Below are 24,419 nucleotides of genomic sequence, written 5' to 3' on the forward strand. Positions count from 1 at the left end.
TCTATTGGGGAAACCTACAAAGAATTCAAGACGGCCAATCCCGAGTCAAAAATGGGCCTAACAAAATTTTATTCTCTTCGGCCCAAGTGGGTTAAAAAACACTCTGTACATGAAGAGTGTGTGTGTGTATGCTGCGCCAACTTCATACTCTGTCTGACATCTCTGTCAAATGCGGCGGGGAAGACCATGACCTTTGAAGACGTCCAGAAAATTTTTCTTTGTGAAACTCCTTCCCAAAACTGCTTCTTGCTGAGGTGTGAAGCCTGTTCGAACCGGAATGACATATCCCTCGAGATGCTAGGGATGAGCGCTGAAGATGAACTGGAGTTGGCACTGTGGGAATCTGGTGGCGAGTTGGTGAAAAAACATTTGGAGGCCGCTGCTTTTCTTAACGAACTCAACAAGTGGACGAAGAAATACATACCCCACTATTATATTCGGCGCGCGCAACAGAGAGCAATATGGCTTGAAAAAGCAAATGTGAAGCCACGTGTCGTAGTCCTCCACTTTGATTTCGCCGAAAACTGGAGTATTGTGCTCCAACGTGCAGTGCAGGGATACCACTGGAAAACCAAGATGGTGACAATCTTCACCTGCGTTGCGACGACCACGAAGGGAACACTAAGTTTCGGCGTCGTGAGTGACGATACCTGTCATGATTCTGCACACGCGCTCTTTGCGCTCACAACGATTGAAGACAGGCTCGAGGAACTCTTGCCCGTTTTTTTGGAGCTAATCTATGTTTCGGACGGCGCTCCAAGCCATTTCAAAAATCGGCACCAATTACACGAATTTCAGAAGAAGTTTGTTGTCAGCAGGTGGATATACTTGTCGGCAGGGCGCGGCAAAAGCGCGTGCGATGGAGTGGGTGGTCTGCTGAAGCATCATGCGTCACTGCATAACTTGAAAACAACTGAGCTGAGCTCCATAACTAACGCGCGTACGTTCGTTGAAGCTCTCGGCCAGAAAATCAAGGGGATAACGCTTCTCTTCATCGACCAAGAGGAGCTGTCCCGTTATCGGGAGCTTAAAAGGAAGGAGTGGGAGAAGGTAACCCCATCGAAAGGCATCCAATCTTCTCATGTGTGGAGCAAAGCAGTGGGGGAAGGGGGAGGTGATGTGGTCCTAGAAAGAGTTTACCGAACCCCAGAATAGACAGAGCTAAATGGTGGGACCGTGGAAAGGCCGGACCGTTTCAACAGTGCGTTCATCCTTGTCCCCCTGTGAGTGCGCGCTGTGTGATCAGACGACGCGCCATAGACTTTGACACTGAACTGACTGCAATTTGGACAAAGCAAAAACTGGATCAGAATCGCATCAACCTATTGTCTCGAAATGTGCTACGTCGAAAGATGACTATCCCTATCCCAGGTGTTTATCACTGTTTTTGTGTGAGCAGCGCCGTGTAGTATTGAAAAGGTACTGCGTCGTCTATCCGTAAACCAGACGGAATTTGGCGGTGTTCAATTCGTTTTAAAGTTTATATTTGTATTAACTTTGAGTGTATTTTATGTTAATTAGGAGTATATGAGACATTTGGTCAACACATTTTGATATATTTTATGAAATGAACATGTTTAGACTACAACATGAAATATTACTTCCCTTCTCTGGTTACGTGTCGCATCTTGAGTTTAAAATTCCGAACTTTATATGTAATTGTCATATTTTCTTATGTCACACAGAGATGCAGTGCATATACATATGTGCGATTTAGTATCTGACGCTTAGGAAGTACGGTCTATTTTGTGCACATACGGGCTCTTTCGTGTAATAACGAGCATTTCGTGGCGTGTAAGGACGAGCATTTCGTGGCGTGTAAGGCTTCAGATGCGTTAGTCATGTGTTTAGGTTTCATTTCTATTTGCAGTGATTCATGCCAGGTTACTTAGACTTTTCCCTCGTGACTTAAGTTTGTCCGCGAGTTTAGATGTTACGTACTTCTCCGTCAATACATAAGGCGAAGCTCACACCTTTCAAATCACCCCAGTGCCAAGTAAATAAATATTGTAAGGATAAATATTGTTACTTCACTTGCTTTTACGCTCAGATATTGTGGTAAGTACTAACATTAAATAGAAAACTTTACATTGGCCAAAATTCTGCTCAGCAAAGCGCCTGTCCGAAGTCCCGTTCAAAACGCTCATAGCACGAGATTCGAGTCTTAATAGCGGCCATACAAACAATATATTACAATTTCTGTTGGTAGTTCCTGATAGACTACTATATTAACAAACTGTGAATAAAAAAATGAAAAAAAATAAAAAGTGGGTTTTTTTAGAAAATCGACTCCAAACTTGCTAGTTTTTCGAAATATTCCTTTTTCAGCCACATGTAGCGCATTATATACTTGTGGAAAAATATTGAAATTACACTCAAAAGAAAGAGCACGATCGGTGCTTTACGGTGATATAAAGATCATAAAAATATGTTGATTAGGTCACACAGCACAGCTTGCTGAACTTCGTCAAATATCGTCACAGAGAGGCGGTTTGACAAATAAAAAAAAAATCATCAAGAATGTTATGACCTAGACGCTTAATTAGCATGAAAAAGCCTATGTCTAGAGTGTTCCCAAAAAGTTATATTGATGTAGCGTAAAATGTAGGGAAAAGGGATGGAGTGAAATATGGCACCTCCGATAGGCTGGAAAAACATCAATTTCCACCTTGACCGCTTCAACAGTACATAACTTGAGAACAAAAAATCCGACGAAATAACCGTTTAGCTCCGAACAGCTGTGACCTAAATTGCGTTTTGTTTAGTCAACTATAGTTTAGTATTGTTTTTAAAATAATACCACGTGTAGAACCTTTCATTACCTTCTAAATTAAGCAAAGTTTGTGTTTTTGTGACGTACGAGGACTGAGAAATAAATTATGAAACAAAGAGGATTTTCACTTTTCGTTCAATTTTAGCACGCTGCATAAAAAAAAAAACAAAAAAAGAAAATCATTTTTATTTTATTTTTTTTTGCGTCGCGTTTTCTTTACACCGTTCTTTAAGCCAGAATACATTCCGTTAAAGGTATTTGCCTTAGTTTTAAGGTTTATGTCTATAAATATGGTGAAAAAGAGCAAATGCCGATGGTGGGTTTTGGCGATTTTCGTGTGTGGCGTTTTTCAACCACTCTTAGTCAAAGTATTCAAAAGAGTGCTACTATATTTTTTTTTATTGTGATATACACGTTTGCAAGAAAGGCTCCTGTGCGCTGCCATTTTGAGCGATGCTGGCGCCCCGTACCGTTTCCGCCATGCTGGGGTGCGCCAGGGGCACGTCATTGGGGTGCGCGATGACATGGTGATGCCGTTTGCTGCAACGCCGATAGCTAACGTTAGCGGCACACTTACTGTCTCGGAACGCAGGAGGAGGTATCCACAGAGTATCGTAGCATCACATATTGTAGGACGGGACATCTTTAAGGATTGGAGCTGACTTTATAACGATCGTAGCCTCTCTTCCTGCATGTTGTGGAAGCCAGAGGTGCCGCGAGCGCAGCCATCGTTGATGCCAAGGCCATGCGACTTGTGGCGCATTCTGAAGAGCGCCTCAAGACTTTAGATATTTTTGAAATTTTTTTATTTGTTACCGGTTTAGGCATTCTATTTAATTGTCCGTGCTATTTCACGGTCAAAGACGACACGTGTACGTTTTATAATTATTTTTTAAATTTCTTTCTGCGCTCAGTGGTGTACGCTTCGGCGAGAGACGCTTGGCAACATTGTACGACAACCAGCAAACATCCTGGCTGGAGAGTAGGTCCGCCTCACCTTGGCGCGCGGTTCGAGGTTACGCCAGGATCCCACTTGCAAAGGTGTATATTAGCGACGAGATGTTTTGGTGGCGCCCTCCTATGGTTCCCCCTTGTGACGTCATTACCTTGCGAACAACAAGTTCGATGGTGTTTGTAAATACCACGGTGGAATTAAGCCTGAAATCATTGCGCTCTCAAAGCAACACTGCCAACACCGTCGAAATGAAAGTTCTTTCATTCCTCTTATTTCCGTCGATGTTATACCGTTTCCGACGTCATAGTCAGCTTTTGGGCCAATCGTGGAAGGCCGACCACAGCGACGCTTTCGGTCGCGCACGTCGCCAATATGCAAGCCGGTAAAACGACATTTAAACTAATATTTATTATTCATTGATCCAATCTTTGTGAAAAATCCCCAAACATGCCTCCGCGAGCAACTGTTACCTAAACTGCGGAGTTTTCCTTAGTCGACTAAGTTTAGTTTTGTTTTTAAAAAAAATACCACGAGTAGAACCTTTCATTGCCTTCCACATTATGTAAAGTTTGTCTTAATCACGTACGAGTACTGAGAAATAAATGACGAGACAGAAAAAGTTTTCACTTTTTGTTCCATTTCAGCACGCTGTAATTTTTTTTTTTTTTTTTTTTTTTGGCGTTGCGTTTTTTCACACTTTTAGCCAGCATAGATTCCGTTAGAGGTATATGCACTAGTTTTGAGTTTTAGGCCTCTATGGTAAAAAAATTCTGATGGTGGGTTTATGGGTTATAGCTGTATATTTTATTTTCTACTGTAATAATCTAAGGGTGGTTGAATAAATAATGTCGTTAGGCTTATAATAACAAGTTGGCAATTCCAAACGTGTAAACACTATAAAATCTCAAATGCCGAAAGCGGGTTTTCAGGCAATTTACGCCGGTGCCATGATTGGAGAGGCCTCAAGCCTAAACCCTATGCACTACATAATCTATACTACTTTAGAAATATCGAAGTGTAATATTGTAAAACATTAGTGTAAAATACACTTCCTATTGGAAACCTAGATTTTTAAATGAGAAATTTTATATCTTTAAAGAGAAATTCATCTTCGTAGCAGAACATAATCATTTTTAAGCATATTTAGAGGCTTAATACTCAAAACCAGTGCATGTACCTTCAACGGAATGTATTCTGGGTAAAAGAAAGAACTCACACTTCAGTGGAAATACCTTGGTGCTGCAGTGGAGCCGTGGCCTCATCAATGTCCGCGAAAGATTACCGACTTCGTCAAGAACTGTTGGACTGTGCGACCTCTTTCTGTGGCACTCTGCTGTCGGCAGATATGGTAGATTCGCAGCTTGAAGATGTACTCTAGCACTGTCTTGACCATAATTTCGCAGTGGGACTAGTTCTCTATTGGCTGTGCCAAGAAGAGCTGGACAAACCTTTTAAACAGCGGGGTCATAAAGACGATTGCCAATGCCTCTGTCTGCAGTCTTTGTAGCCAGTTTCGCCCTCCTTTGGCCGCCTTGTCCAAGTGCCTACGTAGCACCTTCTCCGCTCTCTTGCACAGGCCCAGGACGTCCTGTGAGGGGCTATGGAGCCCACCAGCATCCTTGATCAGCATCAGGTCGCACTTGGCCCTTGTAAGAGGTGCAATCTTAGGGCACTCTGGGCTAGGGTGACCACCCGTCCCGCGACTCGCGGGACTGTCCCGCATTGAGGGCTCGTGTCCCGCGTCCCGCAAGAAATTCCCAATTCTTCAAAATGTCCCGGATTTCATTCTGTAGTAAACTTCACCCTGCAACTCATGGCGCTGCCGAACAACGGGGCACGGGGAAGCGCGGAGGTCGCTGGTAATCGTGTGAATCGGAACTGTATGCGATTTTCTATCCAACCATTGCGGGAAGCGACCGTCGTCCTTGCAGGAGAACCAACGCGCATGCTCCGTTGTGACTCTCCCCTTGGTGGCAAAATATTCTAAGAAAAATTGCTCGCCAAAGTTTCAACATAAAATATTCTAATTATTTTGATATCGCTCTGTCAATGCGACAGGATTGCTGTGAATCTTTGTTTTAGTGAACACAGCCACACAAGGCAGAAACCCTGCAACTCGCAACGGTCGGAAAATAACATAATTTTAAAAATTTGTGTACGACAATGCTGATAAAAGTAGGCGTTGACAGAAAACAATACCCCGAAAGAGATTTACTGTTTCTTATTTCCATTTGAAAAATTGAGTTCCGCTACAATCGATTTGTATGTTTTCAACTTCGATACATTTATTAACACATTTGGCACAAAACATACTTCAATCGCAGTAAAACTTAATTGAGCTTAATTGCTGTAATACGATTAGCAGGTGTATAAACAGCAGAGGATAATAAATGTGTTAACAGAGTCTCAGTTCGTGGTGTGTGTGTTAATAAATCCCCCCCCCCCCCCCCCCCCCCCCCCGCCCTCCCAGTGTCCCGCATTTCGCTAGCAGAAAAGTGGTCACCCTGCTCTGGGCATTTGATCACTTTAGCACTGTTGACTGCCACGTTTCCACCAATGTATTCTACAGCACATTCGGCGAACTCGGAAAGCGACTTGTAGGAGACAGTACTGCTGGCCCCTTCGCCTCTTGCACCCTCAGCCCTTCTCTGATCTTGCTGGTGCTGCGCTGAAGAGCTTACAAAAAGCGTCTTGGTCCCGTAAACGTGGCAGTCGCCGCATGTTGAGGGCAGGACGTTGGCGAACAAGCACTTTCTGTATGCTGACCGAAACTCTAGTGCTGTGGGGTTTTTGTTGTTACCCGTCTTCTTCCGTACAGTTTTAAAAAACAGCTCAAGATGGTGCTGACTGAGTTTGTCTGGACCAAACGAAATTTAGAAGGCGCGAAAGCGGCGGATAAAAAGCAGACGCCTTTTATGCGCACTCAAATGTTTTGTAGCGCTGAAGTATGCTCAACGAGGACGCTGAATGACGTCGCTACTGCGCCTTCTAAATTTCGTTTACAATCCCCAATACCCTTGAATTGTGTTTTTTTCTGCGGTAAAAATGAATTTTTACAAATAATCTGAACTGTTCAAACCATTTGAACGCCGTTGTATTAGCGGTCCGTGAACATAGCGTACGACTTTTGGCGCGCGTCTTTTCGTTTCAGATTTCGACAGATCGTCTTGCTCCGCCACTTTGCTAACCGAGAAAAGTAATTGAACGACCCTAAAAGCAAGACTATGCCGAGCACCTGCGCCGATATTGGCTTTGTTAACAGGGGTAGCCAGGACTGGGCGATCTCGTATCATAGGTAATTTCTTAGTTCTTGAAGTCAACCTGGTCACACAGTTCGCTTTGCTGGCCATGAAAACTTGTTGAGACTGTTTGACGTGGCGTGTATATTTGAGGCCAGGTAATACGTTCCTTATGAAAATCGGTAACGAGCAACATATTTAGTTACCTTTCGAGCGAGTAACGTGTAACGGTATTTAATTACTTTTTTGGGGTAACTTGGACATGTCTGCGCCAGACCACTTTGTTATCGGCAGTTGAACTCTTGAATCGCGCGATCGCAAGAGAGGGAGAGAGAAAGGTTTCTGCACGTTTTATTTACGTCCAAATACATTCCCTGCGTCTTGTCTCGACCACTCCTGGCTCAGTACGTCTTTGACATGCTAAACCAAAAACACCCCCCCCCCCACCCCCCCCCAAAAAAAAAAAAAAAAAAAACTCGAATTTTTTTATTTAGGCAAGCGGGGGCCACTACACTTTTACTAACAAAGATACTTCAATATGTTTTTTTCTATAATTTATTTGTCAACTGTTTAGTGAATCTATTTAGAAGAGTATACGTCAAAAAGATGGTAATATTCGGCGCGTTCCTTTATATTCGCATCATGTCCAAACATCACACACAAAATATATTCTATCGTTGCTATACGGAACGTAATACACTGCGCAAATGGCTCCACCATAGCCACGTTGAAAGAAGTTTCCTGGCCTTAGCGTGACATTCCATGAACCAGTGTGGTGCACGTGGTGCACACCCGTAGCCTCCTGTTGTAAAGAAAAGAGAAACATTTTTTATAAGTTGAGTTCCGTGTTTTCAGATTTTGTTTCTTTCAAATTCGGCTTACTTTTTTTTTTCGCCGAGATATTTTGTTTTTCGATTATATGTGCGATGTCTGCCTTGAAGAAAATACCGTAGACGTATTTCGTTTCTTGCCTCTCTTTTAGGCGCAAATACTAACAAATAGTTCTGTTTAGCCCGGTCTCGCCATCTGGAGTTCTTAACTGCCATATGAATGGATGACAGTCCTAAAGCCACGTGATTGGGCATCACGTGTACCGACATAAATTCACCAAGTAGCATTTCTTGTCAAAATGGCGTGTACTTCATTAAAACAATGACGAAACACGTATCGTTGATTACATGGTGTACTAGGATGAAATTTAAGGCGGCGATACATTATTTTATTTGAGTAAATACCGCGAAATATTTTGCTTGACATTCATGACCTATGAAACACGCATTAGTTTTTATTCGTTTTGCGCAGTGGCAGTCTAAGATAAGCTCGAGAAAAATGAGCAGCGTTCTTCCTGTCAACTCACAACCGTAACGAGCGCTTAAAGGGTTACTCCACCGATTGTTTGAGCTACCTCAACTAACTATATTTTCTGACTCCCCGGCCTTTACTCTCTCCGGTATGCTATTTAGAATCGCGAAATTCATAATAGTTATTGCGAAATCGGCAAATGAAAATGATGCAAAAACCAACATTCAAATATACGCGCGCGTTTCAGGGCCGTGACGTCAGTGGCAGGCAGTCTTGCCAGTCGAGCAAGCAGCCAAAAAATAGAATATGCCAATCTTTTGTTCCGTGCTGGAGCGCGGGTACTGCAGCGAGCTTCCCAAGCATTCATTTGACACTATGAAACTGCTTCGAATCAGTTTAAAACAAAATCTACAGCCCAAAGAGTGATCCCCTGCCTTCCACTGACGTCACTTTTTCATTGTTGCCAGTAGAGACTTCGAGCTTGAAAAACACGGTGAGGACCAAAACTGTAAATTCAATAACTTCGCGAAAAAACAATATTTTGACCTAATATTTGAGATACTATTTTCGCGATGTTTGTTGGTTAGTTTAGCAAAATTTCAAGCAAATCGGAGACAATGAAAAAATCGGTGGAGTAGCCCTTTAAGTGATCTGTAGCCGATCATATGCCGCCAATGTTGATCATAGCCGCGTACGAGGGACGGCTGGCGAAGCAGAGGGCAGGGGCAATATTACAGATTTTAAAAACTTTGCTCTTATACCATCATCCCAGCGATTGAACACGAGCATATATGTCCAAACGCATGTCGAAGCTTTGATTTTCAAGAACCCAGAAATCGAATAGGCTAATGCGATGGTCGTGTACACTGAATGAGCCGCCATTTTAATGCCCTCACTGCGAGAATCGCAAAGCTTGAGAACGAAATCCTGGAAATCGCATAGTTAACGACGCCAACAGTGCCACCCCACAACTTCGTCATCGAGTTTTGCAATGGAGAGGCTGAAGAAAACGTCCGCTTTTATCCTTGAAATTACACGGCGACAAGAAAGTTTCTTGGTTTCTGGCGTTGCGTGCAAGTACACTTTGGTCTCAGTAGTTTCAGTAAGCTCGCGCGAAGTGAGAAACATGCGTAGCCACTATTGTTGCATGACCCCTTTTGGAATGCTGCAAATAAACACCACTCCGTACGAGTCACGGCATCGAATCAATGTGATGTGTGGGAAACTAGAAGAAAAGCATGTTGGTGCGGCCTGTTGCATGCGAAGGGGGAACACCATATTTCTGAGCAAAAATGGCGCGAAAATTTAGGATGACCACCCATCGGCAGTTTCCATTCTGTCTCAGCGCGTCGTCTGCTCGAATCCCACCCGCTATGTCACGGGAGAGCGCCCGGGAGGTGGCGTCACCGACACGTGTTGTCGCCAGTATTTGTCGTGGGTTGATATCATCGCGGCGTAACATAACGTAACGGGCCAGTGTCCCTCAAGCTTCTCGCGCACCGATATACGCGTATATTGTGAGACACAATAGGCGCAAACGCGACATTGAAGGTTTTTTGCACTTTATTCGGACATTATCGTAGGCGGTCTATCCTACCGCCCATTAGGACATTTCGCAACACGAGATTTGGCAAACTCGTCTGGCACACAAACAGCTGGGGATCGCTTGTTCCTGCTATGTCGCGCTCTGCACGTACGCCCGAGCCAACCCTTGGTATGTGTATTGACCCTTTTAAAAAAAAGTCATTATGGCGGGTGCCATGTTTAGCGTTCGCCCGTACACTCTCAAGAAAAGAGGGTGTAAAAGGGTGTATCGTTACATCCTTTGTCCCATATAATAACCTCACAACTTCATTTCAACGTACTGAGCCCTATAGTCGAACAGACGGCCCCAATTTTTACGAGGGGCTTGATAGCCGTGTGGTGAAGCTTTTTAAATAGCTAAAGTACGTATCAAAGACCACAGAAAGAAAACACCGAGTTTTTACAGTAGGGCCAAGAAAACCCCGATTATTTTTCTTGTAGTCAGTAAAACGTACATTAGCTATTTTAATAAGTTGTACCACGCGGCTATCAAGCCCCTCGTAAAATTTCGGGCCGTCTGCTCGACTATAGGGCGCTGTACGTTGAATTGAAGTTTTGGGGTGTATTATAGGGGACAACAGGGTGTAACAATAACCTTTTGACAACCTTTTTTGTTGAGAGTGTATTGCGTATGCTTTGCTCGCTTTGCGAAGAGACGAACTTTTTCCACTTGAGCTGTGCAGATTCCACGCTGGGCTATAGATTTCTGAACACTGGAAAGGTGTGCAAGAAGCACTATATAATGCTAGACACGATCTACCCATTTGTATTGTCGCGAACCTAGAACATGCTCAGAGCCATGAGAAAATAGGACGAACAGTAAAGTCCTGTTCGCACATACATCACTGCACTGAAAAGACGGAGATGCAGCGCTGATACTGTGCATAGCTGTCTGTTTACCGGTGGTGCATTCGTACTGTATCACAGCATGTAGGCCATAAGTGAAGTGTGCCACTGTGGAACCATATCGGCCATAAGTAACGTGCAAGTCTGAGCTGCATCAGCGCCGTTTCCCAGCGCCGATTCGGTGCTGCTCTGTGTTTGTGAACCGGCCTTAAATAAGGGTGCCACTGAAACGTTTTTATTTTTTGCGGTGCTTTCAATGTTAGTAATAATTCTGATGTTATCAAGCTCCAGCCAGACATTAACCTTATTCTTCGTTTGTGTGAAATTTGGCATATGGAGCTTAACACAACTAAGTGTAAGGTAATGAGCGTGTCTCTTAATCATTCAGTTTCTCCCTATTACTGTCTTAACAAAGTTCCTTTACTTTCTGTGTCGTCTTACAAGTACGTGGGCGTACATATAGCATCTCATCTTTCTGGGGAAATACATATTGGCTACGATATTAGTAACGCTAATCGCATGCTTGGCTATTTACAACGTAATTTTTCTGTACTTCCCTCCTCTTTGAAATTAACTCTTTATAAAACACTTTCACGCTCAAAGCTTGAATACGCGTCGTCTATCTAAAACCCGAGCTTTTTAAATTTGGTTAGCTCCCTAGAAGCTGTTCAGAATCGTTCCGCTCGTTTTACCCTCAGTGATTATCAACGCACTGCAAGTGTCACCTCTATGGAATTTATCTTATCTTGGCCTAGTGTTGCCTCACGTCGAAAGGTAGCCCACTTGTGTCTCTTCCATGAAATATTTCCCACAAACTCATTCTTCAGTCAACGTCTCCTTCACCACCTTTCTACGTGCTTATCCAGTCTTAATCATTCTCAAAAAGTAGCTGTACCACTATGTAGCACGAACACATTTCAATAATCTTTCATTCCCAAAACTTCTTCGGATTTTAACCGCCTCCCACCTCCATCGCAATAATCCACGTGGATGATTTGTTTAAAGCTGCTGTTGCTAATTTATATTGTTGATAACTAATATGTGCTTTGCCTTTAAGTTATTCATCGTATACATTTTTTTTTTGCTTACTGCAAACCACTCTTCTCTGTAATGCCGTTGGCCCTGAGGGTATTAAAATAAATGAATAAATACATGGTTCAACCTACACCACATTTTTCTTTCAACTTGTATTCGTCCACGCGTCATACATCGGTTTACTATGGCGCTCAGAAAAAGTGGTGGGGCTGCCATATATTTATCGGCATGTTTATTTAGTAAAGAGAAGCTAAAGTGGTTTTGAAGTTGAATAAAAACACTTAATTCCTTTTAATCGGACTTCAAGCATCACAAATATCACGAAAGGAGGCCCCATTTCATGCCCGTATTTCCTAAAAAGATGCCTTTAAAGTTCCGTTGAAACCACGCCCCTCCGCTGCAAAGGAAGAGTGAAAGCAGAAGGGAAAACATGACGTCACGAAATGTTCCTTGCGCGTGCTCCAGCGTCGTGCGTCGTCGATACTGAGCTAGGTTGTGATTCACGCTTCTGAAAGGTGCTAGCTGAACATAGAAAGATACACGAAGAAAGATAGAGAAAAGAGGACAAACACACTAGCCCCCTTTACATGAATCCGACTTAGTCGCATCGAATCCAGTTGTCGCATTCAATGCGGTCATGGAAACGGCACAATGCGCTAAGAAATCGCATCGCATTGAAGTCGCTAGACAGAGGTGGATCGAGACGGCGAATGCGCATGCATTCAGTCCATGTAAACGAAGGACGCATCGCATTTTAGAACGGAGAGGATTATGGGAAGGCGCTCACTGCGGGACCTCCGTTTGCTGCGGGATTAACGTGGAACATGGCGGCGTCCGAGAGCGGTCTGGCGTCTTCCCGCGTCGTGTTGTCACGCGAAGCAACGCGAACTTTTCTGGGGATTCTAAGCGAGCTAAAGGTCGCGGAGCTACTTGACTAGCGGCGGCAGCGAAATCATGTCGTCTTTCGGAGTGTTGACGAGGCAATGGAGCAGCTGGGGTTCCATTGGACATGGCAGCAACTTCGAACCCACTGGAAGAACCTTAAAGGAAAGTACAATAAGGTGAATTTGGAGTGTATTTTCTTTGGAATTGACCATTATTCATTAAGACATTCGTTTTTGTTTAGGAGAGCCACATCGCCGCTTAAAGGTACCGTGAAGCTGATTTCTCGTTTTCATCATGAAATGCGTGTTAAACTGCACCGAGTCGTGCAAACGCGTTCGCGAGGGCTTCACGGTTGTGGTTAGGGCGTACGGACACCTCTGTGTCGTCACAGCTCGAGAAGTCCAGTTCATTTATGCACTTATGGAACTGTGCAATACTGCCCCTCCATAAATAAACAAGTGGCACTTTCTTTTATTGTGTGCCTAAGAATGGGATTTTTGTGTGCATCAGGAAAGGGACGCCGCATCAACCTGGCCGTGGTATGAAGAAATGAACGCCCTGCTTGCTCACCGCCCGATGACCCAGGCAAGAGAGTACGGTGTGGACAGCGAGGCAGACGAGGACTGGGGTGGCGCACAGTAGGTGAGAAACGCAGTGCAAAAATTTATGTTCCTTGGAGACTGCCTGGCATGTGACCATTTTCCGTTTATTAATTGCTGGAAATATATTTTTATGCAACAATAAAGAAGTACACGAATTCCTTGTTCCTCAAACCACCAAGAGTGCAGAAGTTGAGAATGCTGACAAAATTATATTTTTTTTCTCCTCCAGTTGCAGAGGACATTGAGCTGGGAGACGACGAACAATACTCTTTACCAGGCACCTCATCGTGTAAGTTAATATTTTGGTCCCATGAGTATAGAAAGGTTCTCGTGATCCACGCTTTCCTTATGGCTGCAAGTTAAAATGTGTGGGTAACAGGGGATCCAAAGCGTCGGACCAGGTGGCCCGCATGCCAAATCGTCTATAGTCATTTCCACCGTGATCGGGCCAAGTGCAATTAGCCACGTGAGCGGCGCTCCGCCGCTGATAAAAAGCAGTCGCAGCGTTTGCATGGGGGTTCTTAGGATCGCGTCGCGGGCAACAACGGAATAAATGACTGCGTTGTTGAACCGGTGTGTTTTGTCATTCTCAAAGACGGGTAGCAGCGAGGGAATCCCTACGGATGGAAAATGTTAACCTTTTTAAAACGTTTAGTGAAATCCGAGTTATATAATATTGATTGTTTTTACACTTTGTTCTGTGCTCATTTGCAGCAACTAATGCCAGCTCATCTGGGCCACAGCCAAAGCGGCCGAAACGTGGCAAGAACACCGATCCCGGAGAGCTTGTAGCAGAGCAGCAGAAGCTTAGCGCTGAATTACTTAAAGAAAACTAAGAGGTACTATTTCAACAAAAAAAGGAGGTGCTAGAGATTGAAAAAAAAACAAAAAAACATGCGAGAAATAATAACAGGCATTACCACCTCGTTCCTGCAAGGCACACAGGCAATGATGTCAGACCTGCTAGCTCAGGGGAGTTTCTTTCATTTTCCTCATCTGCAGCCTGTCTTCCCGGCAAGCTTTCCCTCCCTAAGTCAGGCAAATGTACCCCCCCCCCCCCCCCTCGTCAAGCTAACTTCGTGTCCCCTGGTCAGGCCAATGCTTCCTCAGGTCAGGCAGATGTGTTGCTCCTAAGTCAGCCGCAGCAAGGTGCCTATAGTCGGTTAGAAGCCAAGAAGGTAGGAGAAGCTCCTCCCACAAGCGTGAGGCGCCCGTTTCAAACCTCTCCGCCTACGCGCCCGTATTGTCACATTTTTTTCTAATTTTTTTTTCCGCGCAGCCTCAGACTGGAATGGCCTTTCCCACAACATCGCTGCCGTCACCTGCCCATCAACCTTCATGAACAATGTAGCAACTCATACCTCTCTCTGAATATTTATGGCACCCAAGAACTAATCCATGTGTACCCACCCTTGTGTATTTCCCCCTGATGGGGGGTCTTTAAGGTAATAAAGTGAAGTAAAGAAAGAAGAGTTCACTGGAAACGCTCCTTGTTCTGCTTCAATGGATTCCAACTTGTCTCTGATCCAAGTTTTTAAGAAAGCGACATTTGTATTTATTGGAGGGGGAACCGAGCCTCCGAAAGCAGCTTTTGTGTGCATCGGTGGGGGAAGCTAATCCCCGCGAGTCGTATTTGTTTCCATCGGAGGGGGAAAACTCTAGTCTTCTTCTCGTGGCTTCCACAATGCCAAGTCAAAGTCGAAAGATAAAGCAAATATGTACAAAATGCAAGACCCTCCTCGCGCGTTGGCCGCGATGTCACGGAAACGATGGGTCGCTATTGGATACGGAAGTGGCGGAGGGATATATGATTCCCTTTGGGAGGGGCATTTGCCGCTACCTTTTTAACCTGTAACCGACTATAAGTATCCCTCGAGAGGTGGAACGGTTTGATCTGGTGTCAATATCTTTTACTTTTTGTGCTTTCATACTTTATTTAGAACTAGCTGGTAGTACAATGGTGCAAGTCAAATAGATCATTCACCCTTTGAAGGAACTGCTTTAACGAGACTTGCAAGTTACTGCACAAATGCTCCACAAATGTGCGGCCATACCCTGTTGGGGGTTAAGACAATTTGACAAGTGCCTCCGGCGAAATCCTCCACTCTTTTCACTTTAGAAGAGTAAATGATGGAGAGCAGGCAAGCGAGCGAACACACTCGCCTCATTTGCAGCATTTACTGTGGCAAAGTGGAAAGAGTGGAGGATTATCCTGGAGGCACTTGTCACGCTTTTCTTAACCTGCAACAGGGTATAGCCACACATTTATGAAAAATTTGTACGGTAACTTGCAAGCCTCGTTAACTCTTTGCAATATTGTTACACGCTGTAGATGAGAAATTTAGCCGATGCAGTTTGACTGCTAACCTGTGCCTTTAACATGCATCACACAGTAGTGATACACTACCACACGCAGTACACTTCTTGTCCAGATCGAAACAGGCAGGGGTGGGTGTTAAACCCAGGGTCCCTGGGTTCTGTAGCACGAGCCTTTGCTACACTCGCTCCGATGTGTGGTACAATAACAGACTTGGCCAAAAATCTCCCGCTGACTCGACCGTCGTTTTCTTTTTTAACGAAATGAATTGACACAAAGGAAGGAAAAAACAAAGGGACACTATTTCTGTTTTGTGTATTCTAAAACTATGTCAGGGTTTGTAAAGCTCCGGTTTCATGTAAAGTTATGGGCATGAAAAGGTTAATGCGGTTCCTCCTACGGGCGAACAAACTGTTTGACTTGCGCAGTGTATCCAAAATACTAAATACATAAATCGCAAGTGGCATACGAAAATACAAAGAAGACAGGACAGTGCTGTACTCGCAAGTGGCGTTTTAATAGAAAATCAAGAGAAGTGCTGTCCTGCCTTCATGTCCTCGTCTATCTCTTGCGCTATATATATTTAGTATGATAAACCAACTAGCCGAGCTTAATATTTAGTGTATTGAAAGGTTTGTGTTTTCAAATGCAAGTGCTGAATTTTACTGCTTTCATCATCTACAGTACAAATTTACCTTACCTGTGTGCCTTTACAGTTTCATATAAGTCATTTTAACAAACATTAGTGGTTTACTAAACTTTTTCTTTGGAGAGTTGCCCTTCTGTGATAAAAAAGTGTCTTGTCAGGGTTGCCCATCTGTGGTAGAAAGTGTTCTTGGCAAAGTTGCCCTCAACTAGCCCACAGAAAGGTCTGTGTTTAGAAATGCAAGCGCTGAATTTTATTGCTTTCATCATTTATAGTGCATTTTTACGTTACCGGTGCCTTTACAGTGCCATATAAGTCATTTTAACACTTGGGAGAGTTGCCCTTTTGTGATAAGTATTCTTGGCAGAGTTATTATTTATTTATTTATCGAAAGTACCCTCAAGGCCCGAAGGCATTACAGAGGGGGAGAGCACATACATGAAACAAAGATAGTAATATAGTAACAAGTCAACAATATTAAATATACAACAAACAAAGAAACATAATAATAGGTCATGGGTCACTGCTAAAATTGCTAGTGATGGGATTTCTAAACAGGTTAGTATCAGTTATAGTAGCAATCAAACCGGGGAGGTGGTTCCATTCCTCGGCTGTGCGGGATAAAAAAGAAGATTGAAATGTTGTGGTAAACGAACTTGGAACTCCAACTTTATGCTGATGGTCAAGACGGGATGAAATGTAAAAGGGGGGAGTAATCATATGATTGCGTAGGAGAGGGTTATGAAAATACATTTTATGAAATAGGCATAGGCGTGAAATTTTACGTCGCAAGGAGAGAAGTGGTAAACATAAACTATTTTTCATTGATGTGACACTGGCAGTACGATGGTAGTTGGAAAGAATGAAACGGGCTGACCTATTCTGAATGGATTTTATTGCAGTGATTACAGCATCGTGACCGGGATCCCAGATGGAGGCTGCATATTCTAATTTAGGCCTGATTAATATTTTGTAGAGGATCAATTTTAGTGAAATAGGTGCCAATGAAAAGTTGCGTTTTAAGTAGCCCAACATGCAGTTAGCACGGGTAGTAACATACTGAATGTGGGGTTTCCATGAAAGGTTATTTGTTAAGTGAACACCAAGGTACTTGTACGTTGCCACTTGCTCCAAAAGGTTGCCATCTAGGATGAAGACACATTAATGGGAAGATCGTTAATATAGATTAAAAATAGTAGTGGGCCTAAAACGGACCCTTGAGGAACTCCAGAATTCACAGACACAGGAGGAGAATTTTCGTTGTTAATTGTTATAAATTGTGAACGGTTATTTAGAAAAGACCGAATCCATGCGAGAACGTTAGGGTCAATGTTAAGTTTTGAAAGTTTTAACAGTAATAGCTCGTGGCACACCTTATCGAATGCCTTGGCGAAATCTTAGAAAATGCAGTTCACCTGGGAGCCTCGGTCAAGAATAGAATGAATGTCATGAGTGAAAGATAGGAGCTGAGTATCACAAGATAATGATTTACGAAATCCGTGCTGTGCTTCGGTGAAAAAATTATTCGACTCTAGGAAATGTACGAGTTGGGAAAAGATAACGTGTTCCAGAAGTTTACATGGTATGTTGGTTAATGAAATGGGACGATAATTGTTAGGGGAATACTTATCGCCACCTTTCCGAATTGGAACCACCTTCCCCACTCGCCAATCACAAAGTAAAATACCATCTTGCAGCGACTCTTCAAACAATTTTTAGAGAATAAGAGACGAGTATAGTTTAGTGTTTTTCAAAAACTTGGAATTAATTCCGTCCACTCCTGATGAGGATGATAACTTCAGTTCATCTATAATTTTTGCAATACCAGCAGGATCAACAAAGATAGAATCCATTGGCAGATAACAGGAACAGCTCATCGAAAGGTAAGTTATGTTGTGAATATCGGAGAAAGATTCCATAAATATACTATTTAAGACATTAGCACATTCGTCACTGGGCACGCTGTCGCCACTAGAAGTTGTAAGAGAAATTGAAAAACGGTCGTTTTTGTTAACAGTATTCCAAAATTTAATGCCCTTTTGCGATAAGCATTTTTGGCAAAGTTGCCCTTCTGTGATAAATATTCTTGGCAAAGTTGCCCTTCTGGGATAAATATTCTTGGCAGAGTTGCACTTCTGTGATAACTATTCTTGGCAGAGTTGCCCTTCTGTGATAAAAAAAATAATATGGTATTGTGTGCACTATTACCTGTAACAGTGCGAAAATGGTTAATAAATTTTTTTAACTGGATACCAACATAATAAGTGCCAGTCACATAGACTTTTAAATATGCTTCAGCTGACAAGCGTAATTTACCAGGAAGTAGATCGCTATGGAAACTTTTATGCCAAATAGTCTCTCAAGAAGCCTCGCACTTTACAAACAGCATTAGCATCGCGAGGACTACTGGCGGGCTGCTGATAAAGGTACAGCTCACAATCTCTCACAGCCGCAGTCCACGCATCCCTAACACCTTCCTACCTCTGCCCACAAAAGTTGTGCAGGATGCATGCCGCTGCCGTAACACTGGGCATAAACTTGTAGTAAATGTCCGCCCCATTCAATGTCACGCGTCACCGTGCCTTGAGCCTTCCAAAAGCATGTTCCACTACCTTGCGTCCGGCGCTGTGGTACAGATTGAACGATTCTTCTTTAGTAAGTCCTCTTGCACATGTTGTCTGTTGTCCTGTTTGTGTCTGTTCGTTGTTTGTTCCCCTGTCCCTCCTTCGGTCACTTGACCAGGTATAGCCCTTCAAAATCCATGGCAGCCGGGGATAGGCAGTGTCACCGAGCAGCATGAATGGCATTGGACGTCCATGAAATATTATTTCCTCCCTTGGCAGAAGTTCTTCGCTCCTAAGGTACACCGTGGACAGCCTTACAACTGAAGCATCATGTCCACTTCCAGGAACATTGCATGTGATGCTGCAGGATCTGAAAATTACAAATACCATGACTGATGGTGTGTCACTGCACATGTAACACCTCTGGAAAATGGACATGCGAGGGTGACCACCAGTGGGTGTGTTTAATCTTTCTTGTGCCTTGGTTACTTTGGACACAATAATCTGTTGCTCAAAACAGGCTGATCATGCTTCTAGAAACAAAACAGGTACAATACCATATTCGCCCACTAGACTGTTCGGCGAACCGGAAGCTGCATGCTCGGGCCAGTTAAGTGTCATTTCGACATGATTAAACCCTTTCTGCGTACTCATGTGCGAAGATTGAGGCTGAGTAAAAGCCTGCCACTTAATTTTTCCGGCGAGCTGTAGAAGAACTTGTAGTTTGGCTATTGTTGAACGTTATGAAGCACCCCGCAGGGGGCACCTGTGAAAGCAGGTGTTTGGAGAGTGGCGTCTCCACGGACCCCGAGCCCCGCAGGGGGCACCTGCACCTTAGGTGCTAGGTGCTTGGTGAGTAGCGTCACCACGGACCCCAGCCGCGTGAGCCACCATACCCGCACGCAGGGGGCACCTACTTTAGTAGGTGCTTAGTGAGTGGCGTCACTACGAACCCCGAGCCATGTGGGTTCGCCCACCCACGTCTGGCTGTGCGTGGCTTAACCCGTGTCCGGGGAAAGGGGGACCCTGGTGGTTGAGCTGAGCCCGGGGTATGTTTGGACCCTTCGGGGCCCCCCGGGCGAGGCAATACACCGCTTCGACCCCTGCTTCTCGTAGACGGGTGTCCTGGCTTGGCCCGACCAGGATGATTCAGTCAGTCGCCTCTTCTACCCTCTTCTTCCTTCTTTCACTTTTCCTCCCACTTCCTTCTCTTTTCTTCTACACTCTCTTCCTTCCTTTTTCACCTTCTTAGGCGGCAAGGGCCAACCTTGAGTGGAAACAGGTCCTGTCCCTGCAACCACACTAGGGTATAGTGCCCTGGCAGCACTGGTAGAGTAATTGTGTCAGCCAAGCCTTTCTTGCTATGGCACATTACCTACCCCCTTGTTGGGCTCCGTGGTGGGCGGTGCACCCGGGCACTGAATTTTCTTCCCATCTTTATGGGTCTGCAAACTAAAAAAACCTCTGATCGGGCCCCGAAAAGGGTCCGCACCGAGGTACCACTCCAGTCTGAAAAGTCCTCTGTCTCTGAAAAATTTCCAAGATTTCTTGTTGTTCATTCTGAGAATGAAAAGCCACTGGGCAAACTGTCCCCCTTCCTTGTTGCTAAGGCACTAGAAGGAGTTGTTGGCAAAAACTTCACTGCAAAGAAAATGGCGTCTGGAGACCTCCTCGTGGAAATCACTACAAAGCAGCAGAGTGATGCCCTCTTGGGTCTTAACTTTGTGTCGGACTATAAAGTCACTGTTACTCCTCACCGCAAATCGAACACCGTCCAAGGAGTAATTTCCGAAGACGACCTGTTGGACACATCTGACGCAGAGCTGGTGGAGGGCCTCTCTAGCCAAGGAGTTGTCGCCGCCCGTCGAATCACAATTCGTCGTGATGGCACAGAACTCAAGACAAAACACATAGTCTTAACATTTGAGTCCGCCACACTTCCAGAGGCCGTGAAAGCTGGCTATCTCCACTGCAGGGTTCGGCCCTATGTGCCTAATCCTCGAAGGTGTTTCAAATGCCAGAGGTTTGGCCATGGCTCCCAGCAATGCCGTGGAAAAGCTACATGTGCAAAATGTGCCAAGAATGACCACACCACAGACTCTTACACCAACGACGCACACTGTGTGAACTGCGGTGATCCCCACCCTGCATATTCTCGATCATGCAGAACGTGGAAGGAGGAGGAGGAGGTACTTGCACTTAAAGTCAAGGAAAACCTCTCCTACCCAGAGGCACGCCGTCGCTTCGGATTCTTACGTAAAGGCAGTTTTGCGCAGGTGGTGCAGCGGGGACTTGCACCACTGATGGTAGCAGTGGCCACCCAGACATCCTTTCTGGACTATGGGAGGCCAATGCAGTCCCCCACGCCCCAGCTGAAGATTCAGCTTCCGGGGCGTGCAATCTCGGCTGGGCGGTCCTCCGACCTTCCCAGCCAGAGTGCGAACCCTCGCACTCCAACAGGGCAACAGCCTGTATCTTCTCAGGCTGCTTCCCAAACCCAGGATGGGCCGGTGGCTGCCGCAACCGTCCCTCCTCCACAGTCTCCTTCCAGGGAGATGGGTAGACACTCTCGCCCACACTCCCTGGAGAGAGCATCATCAAAAGAGCGGCATGGCTCTCGTGCCGCTCCTGGAGCGCCAAAGGGACAGGAACGGGTGGACTTGGGCGACGCTTCGCCCAGCACCTCCTCTGCCGCCTTGGCTGGGCCTGGTCGCGGGCGGCGCATGGCGCCCCGTTCCCCGAAACTGAAGAAACCTGCAGGAAAAGCCCCGCCTCAGGAAAGTGAAGCCATGGATGAGTGTGGAGAAGTCTCCACTCATGCGTCTGACCAAGACGACATGGAGTGGCAGACATCTAAAACCAAACACAAAAGCAAAAAAAATGTGATCCCTCCAACGTGAGATTGTAAATTAATTTATGCCACATGCAGCAGCTTTAGAACTTTCATTTATTCGCCCAGTGTTTCTTCTTTATTCATATTTTAATCTCATTTTTTAAACAATGACCAATTTCCATTTTATGCAGTGGAACTGCCGTGGCCTTATCAGAAATATAGATGATGTAAATTATTTTATGGACGAGTTGAGACCAATCACCCTCAGCCTGCAAGAAACACATTTAAATGACACTCATACACAGATTTTACGTCGGCACCAAGTTTTTAGGAAAGATAGACTCTCCCCAAATACGTCGGGGGGTGTGGCACTGGTGGTGCAGAGTGGTGTTGCTTGCTCGGAGGTACACCTTTCTACGCCCTTAGAGGCTGTAGCGGTACGCCTTCTTGTTGACCGCTTGATCACAGTTGTTTCTCTCTACTTGCCACCTAACTCTGCACTGCATATGTGTGAACTTGAATCACTTGTAAAACAATTACCTCAACCTTTTTTAATTTTGGGCGATTTTAATGCCCACCACCCTTTGTGGGGTAGTGTTCGCCAGGATTCACGTGGAGGCATCATAGAGCGTTTTTTATTATCATCTGGGTTGTGTCTTTTTAATGGGAGAGATCCCACATTTTTTAGTGCAGCACATAAATCATTTACATCTATTGACCTTTCCATTGCATCACCAATTTTACTTCCATGCTTTTCATGGAAAGTTTTAAATAATCCTTTTGGAAGTGATCATTTCCCTATTGTTTTAGAAAGTACAATGCCAATTCCTTCTATTCCGACACGACTCCCAAGGTGGAAATTGGAAAAGGCTGACTGGTCTATTTTTTGTTTGGAGGCTTTTATCGATTCGTCTGTTCTTGTAAACATGAGCCCTGAAGATGCCACGCTGTATGTTACTGAAGCGATTATAAATGCTGCATCACACAGTATCCCCCAGACCTTTGGACGACTCCCCAAGAGATGCAAGCCATGGTGGAACAAGGACTGCTCCACAACACGCAAGTCGCAAAACAAGGCATGGTGCATCTTCAGACGTTATCCCACTCCTAGGAATTTACTTGAATTCAAGAGAAGAAGAGGCAAAGCTCGCTGGACGCGAAGGCGAGCCAAAGGCAGTTCTTGGAGAAAGTATGTGACCTCTTTGAGTAGTTTTGTTTCTTCAAAGGAAGTGTGGGATCGTCTTAGGAAGATCAGGGGAGACTATCGGTCTTTTAGGATACCCCTTTTTCCATCAGCAACATCACTTCAGGAACAAGCAAATGTTCTTGGTAAACACTTCCAGGAAGTGTCTAACTCGGCCAATTATAGTGAATCTTTTAAGAAGTTTCGATCAGTAGCAGAAAAACAAACTATTCCTTTGTCTGGTGGTCAGGGTGCTCCTTATAACAAGCCATTTACACGGTGTCAGCTTGAACTGGCTCTTGGCGTCAAAAAAGACTCTGCGGCTGGGCCGGATAGAATTCAATACGAGATGCTAAGGAGACTGTCGTCTGAATCTCTAAACAGTTTGCTCACCTTTTTTAATTTATTGTGGGATGCTGCCTGTTTTCCTGACTGTTGGAAAATGGCACACATAATTCCTCTTCTGAAACCCAGCAAAGACCCCTCTTTACCGACGAGCTATCGCCCAATTGCATTGACAAGCTGCCTGGGCAAAACCTATGAGAGACTCGTTAATCGCCGTCTTGTACACTTTTTAGAGGCAGAGGGTGTGTTCGATAGGAATCAGTGTGGCTTCCGAGCGGGTCGTTCTACGGTTGACCACCTTGTCCGCCTGGAAACTTCTATTCGGGAAGCATTTGTCCATCGCCAGCATTGTGTTTCTGTCTTTTTTGATCTCCAAAAGGCTTATGATACTACTTGGAGATATGGGATACTTCGAGACTTGCACTCATATGGTGTCAAAGGTCGCATGCTTCGCTGTATTCAAAGCTTCTTGACGGGTTGGACCTTCCAAGTGCGTTTGGGCTCCATCCTGTCGGATGTTTTTCTCCAGGAGAATGGCGTCCCTCAGGGTGGAGTATTAAGTGTTACACTTTTTGCAGTGAAGATTAATAGTCTGGCTAAAGTTATACCACCATCTGTATTTTATTCAATGTATGTTGACGATGTGCAGATATCGTTTTCTGCTTGCAACTTGTCCAGTTGTGAACGGCAATTGCAGCTCACAATCAATAAGATGAGCAAATGGGCTGATCAAAATGGCTTCAAGTTCTCTCCCGAAAAGACAATCTGTGTTCCCTTTCCACTCCGCCGTGGCTTGTCTCCAGATCCATTGTTGCACTTGAATGACATTGCTATATCTGTAAAGAAGGAACACAAGTTTTTAGGGATAATATTTGATAAAAAGCTCACCTTTATACCCCACTTGAAAGAGTTGAAGCAGAAATGCCTACGTTCATCAAACATCCTCAAAGTCCAGTCGCATACGTCCTGGGGGTCTGACAGACAGTGCCTCTTGCGACTTTATAACTCCTTGGTGCGGTCTCGCCTGGACTATGGCGCGATTGTTTATGGGTCGGCACGTTCGTCCGCCCTAAAGATGTTGGACCCGGTCCATCATCTGGGGCTCCGACTTGCCACGGGGGCATTTCGAACATCACCTGTGTAGAGCTTGTATGCTGATACACATCAAATGTCCCTGGAAAGACGAAGGCAATATTTGAGTCTTTGTTATGCTTACAAGATATACAGCTATCCTCAACATCCTACTTTTGATGCCCTCCAACCTTCTAGATCCTTCCGACTCTTTGAAAACAGGCCGAGCATTGTTCGGC

General features: G+C 44.7%; 2 pseudogenes; one reads left to right on the forward strand and one right to left on the reverse strand.

Annotated features, from left to right (window-relative positions):
- The first annotated feature begins 12,597 nt into the window (after positions 1-12,597).
- On the forward strand, positions 12,598-16,264 carry LOC115318961 (annotated as a pseudogene).
- Positions 16,265-18,526: 2,262 nt separating this feature from the next.
- Positions 18,527-19,138, reverse strand: LOC115318960 (annotated as a pseudogene).
- Positions 19,139-24,419: the final 5,281 nt, after the last annotated feature.

This window comes from Ixodes scapularis, unplaced genomic scaffold (assembly GCF_016920785.2).
Source record: "Ixodes scapularis isolate PalLabHiFi unplaced genomic scaffold, ASM1692078v2 PGA_scaffold12__126_contigs__length_90152505, whole genome shotgun sequence".
Lineage (NCBI taxonomy): Eukaryota > Metazoa > Arthropoda > Arachnida > Ixodida > Ixodidae > Ixodes > Ixodes scapularis.